Source organism: Chelonia mydas, chromosome 6 (assembly GCF_015237465.2).
Source record: "Chelonia mydas isolate rCheMyd1 chromosome 6, rCheMyd1.pri.v2, whole genome shotgun sequence".
In the NCBI taxonomy this organism is placed as follows: Eukaryota; Metazoa; Chordata; order Testudines; family Cheloniidae; genus Chelonia; species Chelonia mydas.
This window is the reverse complement of record NC_051246.2, coordinates 108219785-108236852: the sequence shown is the minus strand read 5'-3', so window position 1 is coordinate 108236852 and position 17068 is coordinate 108219785. Positions and strand designations below refer to the sequence as shown.

Genomic DNA, 17068 nt, shown 5'->3' with positions numbered 1-17068 from the left:
AGCTTGCTGATAATTTGCCTCTTCAGTGTTCGAAGATGTCTCTTTTGTCTGAGACTATGGCTATTAGCCATCACTTGAATACTGGTCCAATTTCCCATGAGTTTAAGCATGCATGTTCTCTATGAAGTAAACAAACATATTTTTAATCTTGGTGTGGGATTCCTGTAAATTCATTGCTTTCCCCAGAAGCTAGTATTTTCTTGTCGCTCCCTTGAATTGCACTCTGCTAGCAAGATTGTTGGATGTTTTATCTTGTAGCTATCAGACCACTGTGTGTGTTCCAGAAAAATAAGTTAGCATTACTTCAGGGCTTACCACTGCCTGCCTTTATTTATCCTCCAGTGCGGAAATATCCATTTCCCCAGCCTCCAGCTCTGCTTTCCCAATACTTGTTTAGGAATCCAAAGCCCATTGAAATGGCAAGATTCCTTACAGGTTTCCTACAACTGTTGCAGAAATAACTATAACTTTTGAAAACCGATGGAAAAGTTGGATGGATGCCAATGAAGTTTCCAGCCCAAATTGCCCAATGAAATGAAATTGGGCAGAAAATTTGGACAATGACTGAGCTTTTTGCTATGAAATTTTTGAAAAAGCAAAATCCCATAGGGTTTTGCCCAGTTTTAATCAATTATTTATGACACACTCATTAGTCCAAGGATAGTGCATTCTAATTTGAATTTTGTATCTGTAAGGGCGTTTTGAAAGGAAATGTCATATCATATGCAGTGTTTGTACAGATCAAATATGCATGTGTTAGTTTTACAGATTGGTGTCAGTGTTGCATTTATTTATTTGGGGCAGTGGTAATGAAGTGTAGGGCATTTTGCTCAAAGAAAACAATGTGCTTCGATATTTTTTAAACATTACATCCTGCTTTACTCAGGGCCTTCTCCACCCACTTTAGATGAGGGAGGAAAAAATCTTGGCAAGCGGATGCTCTGAGGGGGCACATGGAGGCGTGTGTAATCATCTTGCCAGTTTAATTAACAGTGCTTTTGACTGATATGTGTTAATGAGGATAATGTACAGTATGGAGCAAAGAACCCTGTGTGCTATATTAAAGGGACAGGTGCTGGGCGTACTGAAAAGTTCATGCTACTAAAAGGAAATAAAGTGAAAATGACTTAGAAAGGCACGGAGTGGGAACATTTGCAAGCTTGCTAGTGAGGGACTATGTGTGTGCATCCAGTTCACATGCCTGAAAGTGGCTAGTGCAGGGAAACAAGGGCTTGAGGAAAATATTCACAATAAAGATCCATCCCTGCAAAAACCTACACACACGAGTAGCTTTATTCACACAAGTAGCTCCATTGAATTCAATAGGGCTACTCGCCTGCATAAATTTACTCACATACATAAGTGTTTGCAAGAATGGGGGTTTGAATTGGACATATTTGACATTCTGTGCTATGTCCCCTGAAATGATAGCATTTATAATTAAGAGCAATGAGATATTTCCTTTTGCTTAAGGGCATATTCTGCCATTCCAAGAGCCTCCTGCATGGGGCTGAGTGCTCTCAACTCCAACTGAAATCAATAGTATTAGGCATATTTAATGTTTCTTATTTATGGGATTTTCCCCCCTTCCCTATGTTTCAGAAGTAGAAACAACTCTATAGTATTCACCAACAACCTGATAAAAAGATAAGATTTCAGAGTGACAAGCTTATTTATCTGGTAGATATCCTTAAAGATTGGCAGCATCCTATCAGGAGTTTTAGGCTTTTATAACAGTGTATTTCTGTGATCTTCACTTGAACAAAGTTGGATGCAAATATCTTTCCAGCTTGCAGTGTGCACCTATACGTGGCATTAGTAAACCTGCAGGTTAACTTTCTACTGAGTGTTTCAAGTTGATATATTGCATTTTTTTTATTACCCTCTATTTATTTTTCAGACGGTACCAGTGAAAACACAAATATTTTGTCTTTTAATATCACCTTCTGCCCATAGTGCTGAAGCTCCTCACAATCTTTTGAGGAATAATTTTTTTAAAAGAACACATCTGAGAAGTTTTAAATCAAAATAACAAATGTGAGTTAAAATGTAAGGGATGTTAGCCTCACCTTATAGTTTGGATGTTCTGAAATTTCAATAGGGGTTTTTGTTTTACTAGAAATCTTAATAAAGAATCATATTAGTTTTAATTGGAGGTTTAAAAAATGTAATATATTTAAAATGTAATATCAAATTAAAACATTTGAGACAAAACATAACCTTGGGATCTGCATGTAGAGAAGGGAGAGGCCTCATGAATGCAGAGTATCTCCTCTTTTTGAAAAATGGGGTGAGGGGTGTCAAGTTTCTCTTTGGTAACTTTTCAAATTTCCCCTGCTTCCTTGTAACAGATTTTTACTAACATAACTTCCCTTTCTCTTCTAAATAATTCATGCCCCTGCTTTTTCCCATGTCAGGGGGATAATATAAAATAAAATGCAAACAACAGCATTCATATTGCAGGCAAACGTATGAAAACATGAAGGGAACTGTCCTCCACAAAGCAAAATTCTATATAAGCATGCAGTAAACCTTGCCTCATTCTACCAACACTTACCTGCAGTAAGCCACCATCCATTAACCCAAGACAGGAAACAGAAATTGGGGATTGGCTATGGAAATGGATGAACCACTGGTGCCCTTTCCAGATCCAGGCACCAAAAATTGACCTCCTCTTCCTTGCCCCCAGATTTTGGCAAATTCAAGAGATTAATTTTCTCCTGCCTCTAATCAAAGCAAACAGATGTGTCTTACCCTAGGCCCAATGAATAGCAATCAATTTTAGGGAACTTATCTAAACCTCCCTGGGTAAGTTACTGCATCATTTATTATTGCACTTCTGGTCTCAGTACAAAAGTGCTGAAATCCAGTGGGAGTTGAGAGCCCTCAGTAACTCACAAGACCAGGCCCATAGTCTTGGGATCTGTGGCCCTGATTCAGCATGCCACCTATTTAACTAAGCATGTGCTTAAGTGTTTCGCTGAACAGCGATGGAGTTGAGAGCATGATTGGAGTTAAGCTTGTGCTTACAAGCTTTGCTGAATGGAGTCCATCGTTAACTTAAAGGAAACACAGACTCTCACTTTTAAGAAACACAGACCAAAAAAAAGATCACACTGTCTGTTTTAATTAGTGATCAGAACGGGCACCATACTGCCTTGTTTTATATAGTATAGCATCTTCCATAAAGCATGTATCTCAAAAGGCCTCACAGAGTTAATCATACAGTTCCAATATTATATTATCCAATTATAAATAAAGAGGAAAAAGAGAGGCAAATTAAGAGGAATAGGCAAGAGAGAAGAGCTTTCAGATGATTTTAAATGCAAAGCTCTGGTGGTTAGAACCTAGTAGATATTAAACAGTATCTGATCCCTTTTCTTTTTCCTATTGAAATAATGAATAAAAATTAAACTACAACATTACACATATTGTTCTTACTCACGTTATGTAAAGCTGCCCCAGCCCTTTTCAGTCAAGCATTTCTGAACTTTTTTACAATTTTACTATCAGTCTTCTTCGTGTTAGTCTCATTGCTTTTCTTTCAGACTGCAGAGAGTTAATTGAGGTGATTCAACCACTCTCACTTCCTCTGGTAGCAGGATTTTTTTTCTCTTTCTAACAAGCATAATTTTCTTGTTACTAATTTGAATGCACATACCCTGTTCTTTCCAGATTCCAGATCCCTCTGGTTTAGCTGATTTTGCTTATTGGGAAAAGCATTTTTTAACAAATAATCTCCTTTCATTATTGTAGTCAGGATTTTTTTCCTCTTATGTGTACTGATATATATGCAGAAACATTTATGATCAAGTTTAGAAACAGCAGGTGTCAAATGCTCAGGCTGAGTATAATAATCATAATGATTTGAAGAAAACATTGAACTCCGTGGAAGTGGTAATAAAGTGAGAAAACTAAATATGTCATTTTTCCTAGGATGATGCTATTTACAAATAAATGCTTAATAAAGCTGCATCTTACATTTTTCTTCTGCATGATCTTATGCTCAGTCTAGAAATAGAAAGCATTTTATTTCTATTGTAACTTTTGCATTTTAACACCACACAGTACTTCAGCATATAACAAAGGTATATATTACCTTAGAGTTATAAAAATAAGCCCTCTTAAATATCAACTGCAATAACTTTTACATTTACCTGTAACATTTTTAATACACAAAAATAATTATCAATCTGAGATGCTGTCTGTTGAGAATGAGTTATGGTACAATTATTTGCATATATTTTAATTTCAAAAATGAATTCTGCAGTTGAAAGCAACATTAGTTCATCTGCTCAAGAACAGTTTTATAATTAAGCGAATACTGTACCATAAAATACTCATCACCATAGCAATGGTTTTTCATGGGGCATAAGTAAGTTGATAACAGAGACAAAACATTTACTATGGAGAATATTGTGGCTGAATAATGTAAAGTTATAACTTCTAGTAAAGCACCTACTAAAGTAAGAAATCATGGAGCTGTCACAGTATGTATTGACATTAAGAGTCATTTTAATGAAATACATTAATATCTTACATAGCATCCTTCATACAAAGCATGATAACATCACTGTCTTATGTTTAACTGCCTCTCATCCTGAAGTGTCCCATATGTATCTATGAATCACTTCACCCATGACTGAAATTTATTTATATATATATAATGTTACAATTCTCACCATTGTAGTATCTAAACTCCTATGCACCTGTCTCTGGAGAGGAGTATGACAATTGTTTAACAGTGCATTGTGCCACAAAAATTCAAACAGTCAGGAAGCAAGAAATAAATGTATCCAGTTGAAACTACAGAGGAAATATAGGTACACAGGATTTAATTATCCAAATTGGAAAGTAGACAGAACACTGGGGACAATAATCTTTCTATTGTGAATTTTACTATGTGATCTTTAATGAAGTCGAGTAGTCAGAAACTCAGATTTATGCTTCATCCAAAATACAACACCTCCAACAGCACAGTCCCTTCTGACTACCAAGTTGGAGCATGAGTTTAATATTGATCCAGAAGGAATAGTACCACTTACTGGGTCACAAACACATCTTCCTGTTTTTTCTAGTAAAGGTCTTCCATCTAAGCACTGATCAAACCCAGCTTGTGAATCCTGATAACTGAATGCTTTATGAAGGGAAGGAAAGCAGGGAAATAATGCCTTACAGAGCTTCAGGTTCAGTGAATCTTACACAGACAAGACATGAAGTAGGGCAACCCAATGTGGGAGAGAGACAAGGAAAATAAATTAAGCTGAAATGATAAGGAGTAAAGGTGTAAATTAACGTTTTTGCATGCTAGCCACAAAAAGAATGCTGATGGAAGAATGCCTCATGTTGAGCAGGCTTCAGAGTCCATCACAAGCTTAAATAAACGGCAGGATTTAATGTGTAGCTTAAAGACTATGGCCCCAATTCAGCAACATATTTAAGCATGTGTCTAACTTTAAGTATGTGAATAGTCCCATTGTGGAACTATTCACATGCTTAAAGTTAAGCATGTGCTAAGACCCTTGCTCAAGCACAGCTGATGAGAGTAGCAGAATGGCTTTAGAACTGAGATGTGTCATCTCAATGGGATGTGAATAGTTAAATAAATAATGCAATAATCATAGCATGGCATTTAGCATTTGTTTGTTTCCACATCCTTCTGTCCTCTTGCTTCAGTTTTTTCATTTGGTGCTAATTGGACTGTATGTGCCAAAATTGTTACGACTCGTTATCTTGTCTACTTGACCTAGGAGACACTTATGGCATGTTTCAGGGAAAACAAGGATCAGGGTTTGCCTGGTTTTTCTATTCATAACACTGAAATAGAGAGTTTCCAGTCTGCACCAAAAGTGGACATCAGAACTGAGCATGTTCTTGAAAGCCATTTGTGACAATATCTATATCATGCTTGTTCATATTCTCCAAACATATTTTATAAGACATGAATGGATTATATTGAGGAGTCTTGAATGAACGTATGAAAATAAGCAATACTGTGAGGTTTGTTGGAAGAACTGCTAAAGAAGGAAGATTTGATTTTAGCGGCCTGATCATCAAATGTTCAGACATCTCCTATGAGGTTAAATTAAAGTCCCTGGGAATAGAGGGTGCTCAGCACGTTCAGAATTAGGGCCATGATGGGTATTCTTTCTTCAATTCATTAAGTATCTGTTGTGTTTTTCATATTTTTAAAATTGTTGCATATATTGTTTCTATGGTAGTGAAACAGAGACCCTATTTTATTGTACACACATGTAACAAAGTGACAGTGCTTTTTAAAGTCTAGTAAATATTGTTTTGTTTTTGTTTCAATCTGTTTAGTTTTTGTGTGGTCAGGGAAGCTTAGGGGATTGTTAATAATTCGCCTATGAACATATCTGAGGTAAGGGATCATGAGAATATGTAGCTGTATACTGTATTTGTTCTTTTAATCATTTCTTAATATTTGATGTTTTAAACAAAACAAAAAACCCAAAATCAGACACAGTCCTGCAATCTTGGAGGTCAACAAGGCAGGTTTTGGTGCTAAAAGAATGTTGGATCCATAACCCCGCTGAGGAAAATGGAATCAACTGCTAATGGATTTGTTAAGAAAGAGAGAGATGTTAAATTACAGCCACTATCTTTAAAACTATTCTGTTTAGGAGGCAGGAAACTGCACAATATTTCTTACAGCATAAACATGTTGACATTTTTAAAAAAGACCTGGTTTGTTTCAGTCTTGTGCCTTTTTATTATCACATCTTATTACATTATAGTTTGAGATAAAAATCACACCTTGGGCAGTTGAATACACTCAGTTTCACCTCCTTCCTCACAGGTGTCCCTCGAGGTACATTGTTATGTTACAGTATCACACTCCTTGTCATATCTTATTTCTTACTTGCTGATTGTGGTAATATTTAAAATCCTGACACAGTGGGCATGGCCTCTGAGTATCAGCACCAGTTTGCACTGATGCCGTATGCCACTGCACAGTTTCTAAAGACAACAAAGGAAATATCTGCAAAAAATGTCCTAAAAGACTGGTGCTATGAAGTGCATATAACCTATTACACATCATCATCAGTCTAGCAATTTTAGATATATATGGTGAGAACCAGTCACCCTGGTATCGTGGTGCTAATGCCGGGAAGGTAATGTAGGCTGCTGAATGACATTTGGGCTCATAGACTTATATGCATTGGTTCTGGGAGTGGATGACAGGGGATGGATCACTCGATAGCTGCCCTGTTCTGTTCATTCCCTCTTGAAGCATTTGGCGTTGTCCACTGTTGGAAGACATGATGGGCTAGATGGACCATTGGTCTGACCGAATATGACCGTTCTTCTGAAATTACACAGTTGCCCTTCCTGCATTTGCTGCAAGGGATTGGGGAGCAGAGATTGTATAGGATATACAGGGGTGCACATTCTTTGCTCAGCATCAAGCTCACCTCCATAGGACCTCCCTGAGAAGCACCAAGCAAAAAGCAGGTGGGATCTGGGAATGAGGAGTCTATGGAAGGACTGGGAGGGTCTGTGTGAATCTGGCCATCCTTCATCCCAATGCAAGGGCCGTATAAGAGCGGGGGGGATGGAAATGCAATGGAGCAGGGCCCAAGGATCTCGCCCCTTCTTAATAAACAAGCTTACAGAGGTGGGTTTTGGGAAGGAAATTGAAGGAGGGGGACAGGTACAATAAACACAAGCGGTGAGATCGTCATCCCAGCTTCATCCTCTTTATGACTGGTAAAAGGGCTAGATTGGCATGAAGGGGCATAAAAGCTGCAGATTTGGCTCAGGAAGAACTCCCCAAATGTAGATGATATGGCAGACATCCATAAGTCTGAGGATGTGCTGTAGTTTAGACAGGCCTTGAGGGTTATTTATCTAAATTACACTAAGAGCCTCTCCACTCTCTGGAGCAGCCCAGAATCCAGAGGGTACAAAGGGAGCTTAAAGTCTCTAAAAAGTGCATCACAGAATCTCACCCAAGGTGTTCTACTTGGAGGGTAAAGGAACACCCAATAGACTACACAGGTGCTTAAAATAAAACACCTGTGTAAATGTTGGCACTCTTGAGGCCCAAATGACTGATATGATCAACCACAATTGGCAATACAGAAAAATGAAAAACCAACACCCTTCAAAGATTTCACAGAACTAATCTTTTTTTTTATTTAAAATTTCTGTCAAAAATTGCAAGAAAATTAGAACATGTTAGCAACAAATTTCCATTTTTTGAAAACGGGCCAGATTTTCTCATACATTTTTCATTCCAAAAATTCGAAAGGTGTTCTGGTGAATAATCGCAGGATCGCCAAGAGAAATGAACTCAAGCTGGTTAACTTTTAGCCAGAGTCTCAAATGAGACACCCACACTGTGTTCTGCATTTTTGTTTTTTTGAGCATTTCAAACATTGATTTCTACACCTGATTCCATTTATAATCCATCCAACAACAGATCTTGTAACAGATGCAAGTACACAGGGATGTACAGTATGGGACATCTCTACCTGGTGCTGTAGAGATTTAGCTGTATAATCACAATTAATGCTGATGGATGTTGTGCTCCTGATTCCCCAAAGATCATAAATACAATTACCAGAAACATGTACTATACAATACAATACTAGCTTCCATCCCCTGGATCTCCAGTCACTGGGACCTGATTCTGCCATGCTTCCCTGTACTACTTTGTGAGCAGTCCCTCTGAAATCCATAGGACTACTTACATACCAGGATACTACTCAGTGTGAGTAAGGTGTAGGATCCAGCACCAGAGTAATAAATCTGGGGATAGGACCCAGGCAGTACTCACAACACTTGCATCTGGGTGGTAGGTTTATTTGTCACAAGTTAAAATAAGACCCAGATTGGTTGGTCCCTTCTACAGTAAAACCTGGAAGAAGAGAGCCTTAAGGGAGTGATGGAGCCATGACATGCTTCCCAACAAGGCGTTTCTTCCAAATACTCCAGTTGAGAGTGGGCTGTTTGATTTTTTCCCCTCCTCTCCCCATCAAAGAGTCATGTAGTTTGTTCCTGGAAGACCAGGTTCTTGTGGATCTGGTGGAGGCTTAGACCCTGTATCTCTACCTTGGCTCTGGTGCCCCTGGCAATGCAGCTCTATTGCAGCCATGCTGCTGGGGACACATTATGTCTGTAGTCGCTCTGGAATCCTCTCAGTGGGTGTGGGTTGGCGATTCACAATCCAAAAGGACTCTGCAGCAAAGTTAATGCAGCCCTAGTCTGTCTTTCCTCGGAAGTTACAGTGCTGTGAGGGTCACCTTACAGTATTAATTGCTTTTGAACCCAACCAGCTTTATCCATTCAGCTAGCATGGAAGACATAAACACAAGCAGATATTGTGGCTGTGAACGTTTTGGGGGAGATTTAAGTCCACGAGTATGAAAATTAGATGTGCTTAACTCACTCGCCAGTGAAGTTCTTGGAGTTGCAAAGTTTGTGTGTCATTGATGAGAAGGTTTGTGTAGACCACAATAAGTGCAGGTAGATGGCTCAATGCCGATGCACAGTGTGAAAATCATGTGCTCTACCTTTAACCAGGAGGAGAAAATAAAGGTGGCATGTTTTCTCAGCAACATTCAGCCTGTTTGACAATGTCGTTTATGACACAGACAAAGGTGTAGCTGTGATGAAAGGATGTGTCTTGTCAATATTAGTTGCCACCTTCCATGAGGCTGGAGTTGATGCTGAAGCCGGCTGTGCCCCATCCCAGCAGATTTAGCAAGGATCCAGTTCTTGCAGTCTCTAGTAATGCTTTCTTAGTGTGTATGGGGTGGGGTGTGTGTGTGGTGTGGCATCACACATGTCTGGAGGCCATGGAGAGTTGAGAAGCAGCCTGGAAGATGCAGAGTTTATGGAAATGAGCTTTCTTCCACCTCCTCCTGTGGACCGTTAATCCTGATTCAACAAGATTTTTAATTCCCCCTCCGTGGCTATGCAAACAATTTGCTGATCCCCGAGAGTTACTCCAATTTGAGGTTGGAGTAACTCTCAGGTGCAGCTATGGATGGGATTTTGGTTAAAGACAAGTTCATAAATATTTGCCTAATGAACCAGACTCTTAAATTACCAAATAAAACCGAGCACATGTTGGCAAGGGGGAAGAGAAAAATACCTTTACGTATTTAACTACTCGTTTACATACTTTCCAGTACTGCTGATATTTTATGTAACACTGTCCTTATTTATGTATTTATGTGTTTTGCTTTGATGGCAGATTATTTTTCTCACTGCAGTCTTCATCTGATTGATGCAGTGTGCCTGTTCACTTTCAGATATGGTTGGAGAAGTAGCAGCATAAGTTGGGTGACTGTATTTAAAATGGGTAACACAGAACAGTTTAAAACTTTAATATTTCATATAGACATTTAGTGTTACAAGTAATTTATTTGTGAGATGCAAGTTTTCTGCCTGGACAGTGTTGATTTTGGGTAACTTGATGTTCATTTCCCACCTCTGCATAGTAATAGCATTTGGACTCTGTGGCTTCTGAGCACTGTACCACCGCTGGATTCTTTAATAGCCATGAAGGAAATTAAGTGAACTCTTTTATATCAGGATATTGGGGGTTTTTTTCCATATGATAACTTTAACCAATATATTCTTAGACAAGAAAAACAGCAACATTTACAATATGAGACAACTCTGTTAATCATGAAAGACATTAGATACAAGACTGCATAATTTGCAAAACCATGAAGGTTCCCTCGCTAGATTACATACAAGTTGGGCTAGATCCTCAGCAGATATAAATCAACATATCTCTACTGATTTTAAAGAAGCTATGCTGATTTACACCAGTTGAGAATCCTGCCCATTTTTTTTCAGCTAGCAGAAGAAGTCACATTTTCTGTGTTTAAAAGCAGAAGCTATTAAAAATTAGAATTGAAAAACCCCCCAAAACAAAACAATCCCCCAATATAAAAAAAATCCAAACAAATCCACAAACTACTCAGTCCTTGAAGAGACCTGACATGTTCTTTCTTTGATTACAGTATGTTTAATTTAACTTTTAATTAGTTCTTCAGAAGAGGACAGACCTAGCCTATTTGTTTTTCACTGAGGCACCTATTTGTGAAGGCAGAGCTAATTAGTTTTTGAACCAGGTAGAACAACATGTTAAATTGAATAATGCCTACTGTACCATTATTTTGTGAAACGAGAGATATAAAAGTGGCCTACCTGTAGGGGAAAGATAATGAAATGTATCTGTGAATCAAATGTGTCCGGGGCTTTAAAGTATGTTGATTATTTTATCCATCAGTTGTATGAAGCCAAACAGAATACACCTAGTAAAAGAATTATTTAACAGTGTTACAGGAGAGTTTGGAGAAGAAAAAAATGCCTTCACCACAAATGCCTGATGCATTAAAGCTTGATTATGCATGCTTAATATTTCAAATTCTTCCAGGTTTACATTTCAAATATGCTCGGATATAGAAATAATTGTAACATGTCAGCAGTATGGACTGGATCAGTAATGTATTTAGCATGCATAACTTTGCCAAATAGAAATTGTCATTATTGTGTTAGATCTGAAGGTATTAAATACTCATAAATATATGTTAGTCAACTCTTTACTCTCTCTTTTTTTAACCATTGGGATTATATTTTAAAATAAAAAGAACAGCACAGATGATTAAACTTTAATTGTGGTTTGACCTTGGTATCTTAGCAAAAGAGTGCAAGACCAGGACCTGGTCTGGCAATGAAAAGAAGTTTCCACAGAAATCTAAAGTAAAGGGGAGTCCATTACTTCTCCCTTATTCCTGCCAATACTTCTCGTCTTTGTGAAAGTTCTAGGGTAATGTAAAATTGAGTTCAGATCTTTCAAAGGTACATACCCAAAATGTAATGTTTTAACACCCACAGCATCCTCAAAGGCAAACTGTACCTGTGTCTGTAGGCTTTCAGGGTTGGTGTTTCATGCAGTAAATTTATAATGAAAAGAAGACACTGTAAAATATGCGTTGGACTCAGATTTAGCAAATATGAGTTATCAGTGTAAATACTGAAATACCATATGTAGTACAGAGCTGCAGAAATATTAACCTTTATGCATCAGTTGCCCTATTTGCATGACTGTTCACAGGTTCATAGAATACAAGGCCAGAAGGGAGCATTGTGATCACCTAGTCTGACCTCCTATACAACACAAACCATATAACTTTCCCAAGATAGTTTCTAAAGCAGATCTTTTAGAAAAACAGCCAATTTTGGTTTAAAAATGGTTCGAAATGGAGAATCCACCACAACCCTAAGTAAATTGTTCCAATGGATAATTTCTTCATTGTTAAAAATATATGCCTTATTTCCAGTCTGAATTTGTCTAGTTTCAACTTCCAGCCATTGGATCATGTTATATCTTTCTCTACAAGATTGAAGAGCGCACTATCAAATATTTGCTTCCCATGTAGGTTCTTGTAGACTGTAATTAAGTCACCCTTTAACCTTCTCTTTGTTAAACAAATTCAATTAATCTCCTTGAGTATATCATTGGAAAGCAGATTTTCTAATCCTTTAATCATTCTTCTGGCTCTTCTCTCAACCCTCTCTAAATTATCAAAATCCTTCTTGAACTGTGGTCACCAGAACTCAACACAGTATTCCAGAAGCGGTCACACCAGTGCCGAACACAGAGATAAAATAACCTCTCTAGTCCTGCTAGAGATTCACATGTTTATGCATCCAAGGATTGCATTTGCCCTTTGGGTCACAGCATTGCATTGGGAGCTCATGTTCATCTGATTATCCACCACAACCCCCAAATCTTTTTCAGGGTCACTGTTCCCAGGATATAGTCCCCAAATCTGTAAATATGGCTCTAATTCTTTGTTCCTAGACGTATACATTTACTTGTATTAAATTGTTTGCTTATTCCCAGTTTACCAAGAGATCTGGATCTCTCTGTATTAGTGATCTGTGGTCTTTGTTATTTATAATTTATGTGTCATCTGCAGACTTTACCGGTGGTAAAATGTCATTCACAAAAATGTTAAATAGCAAAGGGCCAAGGACAGATCCATCCGGGCTCCACTAGAAACATACCTGCTTGATGATGATTCCCCATTTACAGTTAAATTTTGAGACCTACCAGCTTTTAATCCATTTAATGCATGCACCATGTTAATTTTATATTGTTCTGATTTTTTAAAATCAAAATGTCATGTGGTACCAGGTCAAACACCTTACAGAAGTCTGAGTATGTTACATCAACAGTATTACTTTTATCATCCAAACTTGTAATTCCATAAAAAAAAGTTTGACGGGATCTATTTTCCATAAACCTGTGTTGATTGGCATTAAACATATTACCCTCCTTTCATTCTTTATTAATCAAGTCCTGTATAAGCTGCTCCATTATCTTGTCCAGGATCTATGGATCCTGGCAGGCCTATAATTATTAGGTTTTGCCTCAGTACAGGGGGCTGGAATGATTACTTCTCAAGGTCCCTTCCAGCCCTATATTTCTGTGAATTACCTGGATCATCCCATTTACTCTTCTTAAATATTGGCACAACATTAGGTTTCTTCCAGTTTTCTGAAACTTCCGTGATGTTCCCAGACTTATTGAAAATCAACAGTAATGGTCCAGAAGCTTCTCAGCAAGCTCTTTTACAACTCTTGGATGAAAGTTATCTGGACCTGCTTATTTAAACTGTTAAGAGTCTTTCTCCCTCATTTACCACTAAATGCACTAAATTAGAGCAGTGACCAGTGTTAATCTCTTCCGAGGAAAACACTTCCCTGCTTCTTGCTTGCTGCTGTTGTGTTAATTTAGATGGAATATATGGGCCCAAACAGTCAAAGGTGTTAACATAACCCAGTCACTGTTCATTAAACAGTTTTAAAGACGGTTTGGTATACAGAGACCTTAACCTGCTTACTATCATGGTTAAAATCCTTTTAACCTTTTATTAAAGATACAGACAACAAGAAGAAAAATTACAGCATTTCAAATATTAAGTATTAAACAAAGCTATCATTTTAACAAGATCCCTTCTTCCCATTAGCTGGAGAGAATTTTTAGAAGGAAAAAACTCCTTGTTTGGCAGTCTTTTAGATGGTATCAAAGATGGTAATAACTGTCCTTTTGGGGAAAAGAGAAGAAGTTAGTTGAGATAAGAACATAAGAAGAACATAAGAATGGCCCTACCGGGTCAGACCAAAGATCCATCTAGCCCAGTATCCTGTCTTCCGACAGTGGCCAGTGCCACGTGCCCCAGAGGGAATGAACAGAACAGGTAATCATCAAGTGATCTATCCCCTGTTGCTCATTCCCAACTTCTGGCAAACAGAGGCTAGGGACACCATTCCTGCCATTCTGGCTAATAGCCATTGATGGACCTATCCTCCGTGAATTTATTTAGTTCTTTTTCAAACCCTGTTATAGTCTTGGCCTTCACAACATCCTCTGGCAAGGAGTTCCACAGGTTGACTGTTCCTTTTATTTGTTTTAAACCTGCTGCCTATTAATTATGATGTGCTGGAGATTTGCTGGAGCTGTTGTTGTTAAAAGTCTGATCCCATTTCCTAAGAAGATGAAACAATACACACACACACAAAAGGGGAGAGCAAAGATAGAAAATGCAACTTCTGTCTCTGGTGCTGATTTTTTCACTTGGAACCTCACTGCTGAAGAAATAGGCCCTGCACACAGTCCTTTTATAAGCCACTCCAGACCTGGAAAATTGTACCAGCATTGGGCTACTTAGGGTATTGCTTTTAGGTACCTCTCTGGTCACAGGCTTACAGTAGTTGTGCAAAATATGCAATCTTGGCAAGCTAAACCAGACTCTTATTAATAGAAGGCAAAGAGAGAGAGAGGAAAGAAAGAAAATAATAAGGTGGGGGAAGGAAAAGGTCCCAAGCGGTGGGGGTTTAGGGGTGAGATGAAGTGTCACATCCCAGATGATGGCTGGGATTCAGCTGGAACCGGTAGAGGTGGAGGCTCCCTCCTTCTGGCCTGGTCTGGTCAGATCAGGACATCGCTCAGGATTAGGGTGAAAAAGGTCTAGGGTCCCAGGATACCAGGAGATTGGAAACAGGAGACAAACTTGAGAACAGAATCATGGATTGGTAATCAGAGTCAGGTTAGGTCAGGATATCAGGAGGTTAGAGGCAGGAGATAAACCGGAGATCGGAACCACAAGTCAGACAAAAGAGTCAAGCTAGGTTGGGATGCCAGAAAGGCCAGCTTCAGGAGCAGGAGATACACAGTCCAGAGCAGGGTGAATCTCAGTTGCACAGGCAACATCCTGTTCCTGTGGTAGATCTATGTAGAAGGTGTGGACCAGTCAGGACCCCCAGCATTCAACCAGTCAGGTTCCAGGACTGGAGTCCTCTGTTGGGGTTCAGTTTCTGCCTTAGCAAATTGTTACGAGGATAGCAGTTGGAGCTTACTAATGTCTACGAGTCATGTGGACCAATGTTCGAGACCTGTGGCCCCTGACAGTCAGTCACAATAACGAAGCTTGTTGCAGCATTGGGTGGCAGACAGCTATTTCTCTTGTCTTTCAGTCAACAAGCATCATGGTAGCTAGATTTTCTTCCTAAAGTCTCTTTTTGAGGACCCCAAAATACTAAAATAGCGCATCCTCTCCTTATTTTGTTCACCAGTTAGCCCCAGTTTCTGACACACTGATTTTGGTTCACTGATTTCTGGTTCTGCACTTTTCTTGTTTACCAAGCATGCTTAATACAGTCCTTGAGTTATATCAATTGGCCTTTTTGTTTGACTAATTCAGCCTTTCTGTCTCACTTTTGCACCTTTCCCCATCAACATGTGTTGTAATAGGTTACTGTGATATCCTATGAACTTATACTCACTTTTCACAGTTGAGCTCTCAATTAGGATACATTTGTAGGTCCATCCTTCCATGTATTACTTTGCAAAATACCATGCTCAGGAGACTTCATTCTATCATGATAGGCCTATTATCACCATGCGTTCAAAGGCATATGTTAGTCTAGAGGAGACTACCAAAGGTCAAGTATAGACCATGTGTGCAGTGTAGTTGTGTTGCTCCCAGGATATTAGAGAGACAAGGTGGGGAGGCAATATCTTTTTTGGACCAACTTTGTCTCTATCATCAACAGAAGTTGGTCCAATAAAAGATTTGTTGACTTTTCAGGCCAAACCCTTAATGCCTCACTGATGTAAGTAATTACATTGACTTGCATAAGTAAAGTGAGTAGGATTTAGACCCGAATAGTAAAAAGCCTTAGCATTAAGTAGTATACAACTCACCTATACAATGAAAATTCTGACATTCACATATCTACATGGAGTGACCAATTGCTTTTAAAATCTATCTTTCCAGTCTTTTCTTTCCATATTGATTTTTGTTCCTTTCTCAAGTCTGATTTACTATAATGATTCTTTCATTGTCCATCCCTTGTGGGGGTTTATTCCTTCATATTTTTCAGGATCTGTAATTGTGTTGGTGTTATGACATCCCTAGTTTGGTTGTCTGCAGGTATTTGAGAGACTGTGAACCTCTGAAGCTCCCTTGGCTACCAAGAGTGTGTAATCCACATTCTTTTGTCCTCATCAGTGATCAAATCACATAATAGATGCTTAGGTGTCTGCTATTGCCATTGAGGCTCATGAACCTAGTTCTTAGCTGGAACAATAGAGAACAATGCTATTAGATCCAGAGATCCAGTCCCCACAGATGACCTGGGAGGGGGAGGAGTTGATCGGCGGGGACACCAATGCACGGGAGTTGCTGGGGCAGGAAGGGGGGAGCTTGCTGCCAGTGGGTAACAAGCACCTGATAACTTTTTTCTGTGGGTGCTCCAGCCCTGGAGCACTCACAGAGTCGGCACCTATGCTGACTGGGGTGGGCTTGGTAACATTTGGTTTTTATGCCTTCACTTTATTGTGAATTTTTTGTATGCATACTTACTCAAGCTTCAGGGTTTCAGGGTTTTATCTTTTGCTTTCGGGTTTTCTTTTATTTTGTGTTTAGACTACATAGTGATCTCAACCCTTCCTTCATGCACCCTACTGTCCATGCACTCTAATGCCTTGAAGTCTCATATCTCATTGCCTCAA

General features: G+C 38.8%; 1 long non-coding RNA gene across 1 annotated transcript in view; it reads right to left on the bottom strand.

Moving 5' to 3' along the window:
* Positions 1–11241, bottom strand: part of LOC119566462 — a 77632-nt gene extending 66391 nt beyond the window's left edge. The window contains exon 1 of the long non-coding RNA XR_005225602.2: positions 11191–11241. This is a non-coding gene — a long non-coding RNA (uncharacterized LOC119566462). The remainder of the gene's footprint in view (positions 1–11190) is intronic.
* Between the last annotated feature and the right edge of the window lie 5827 nt (positions 11242–17068).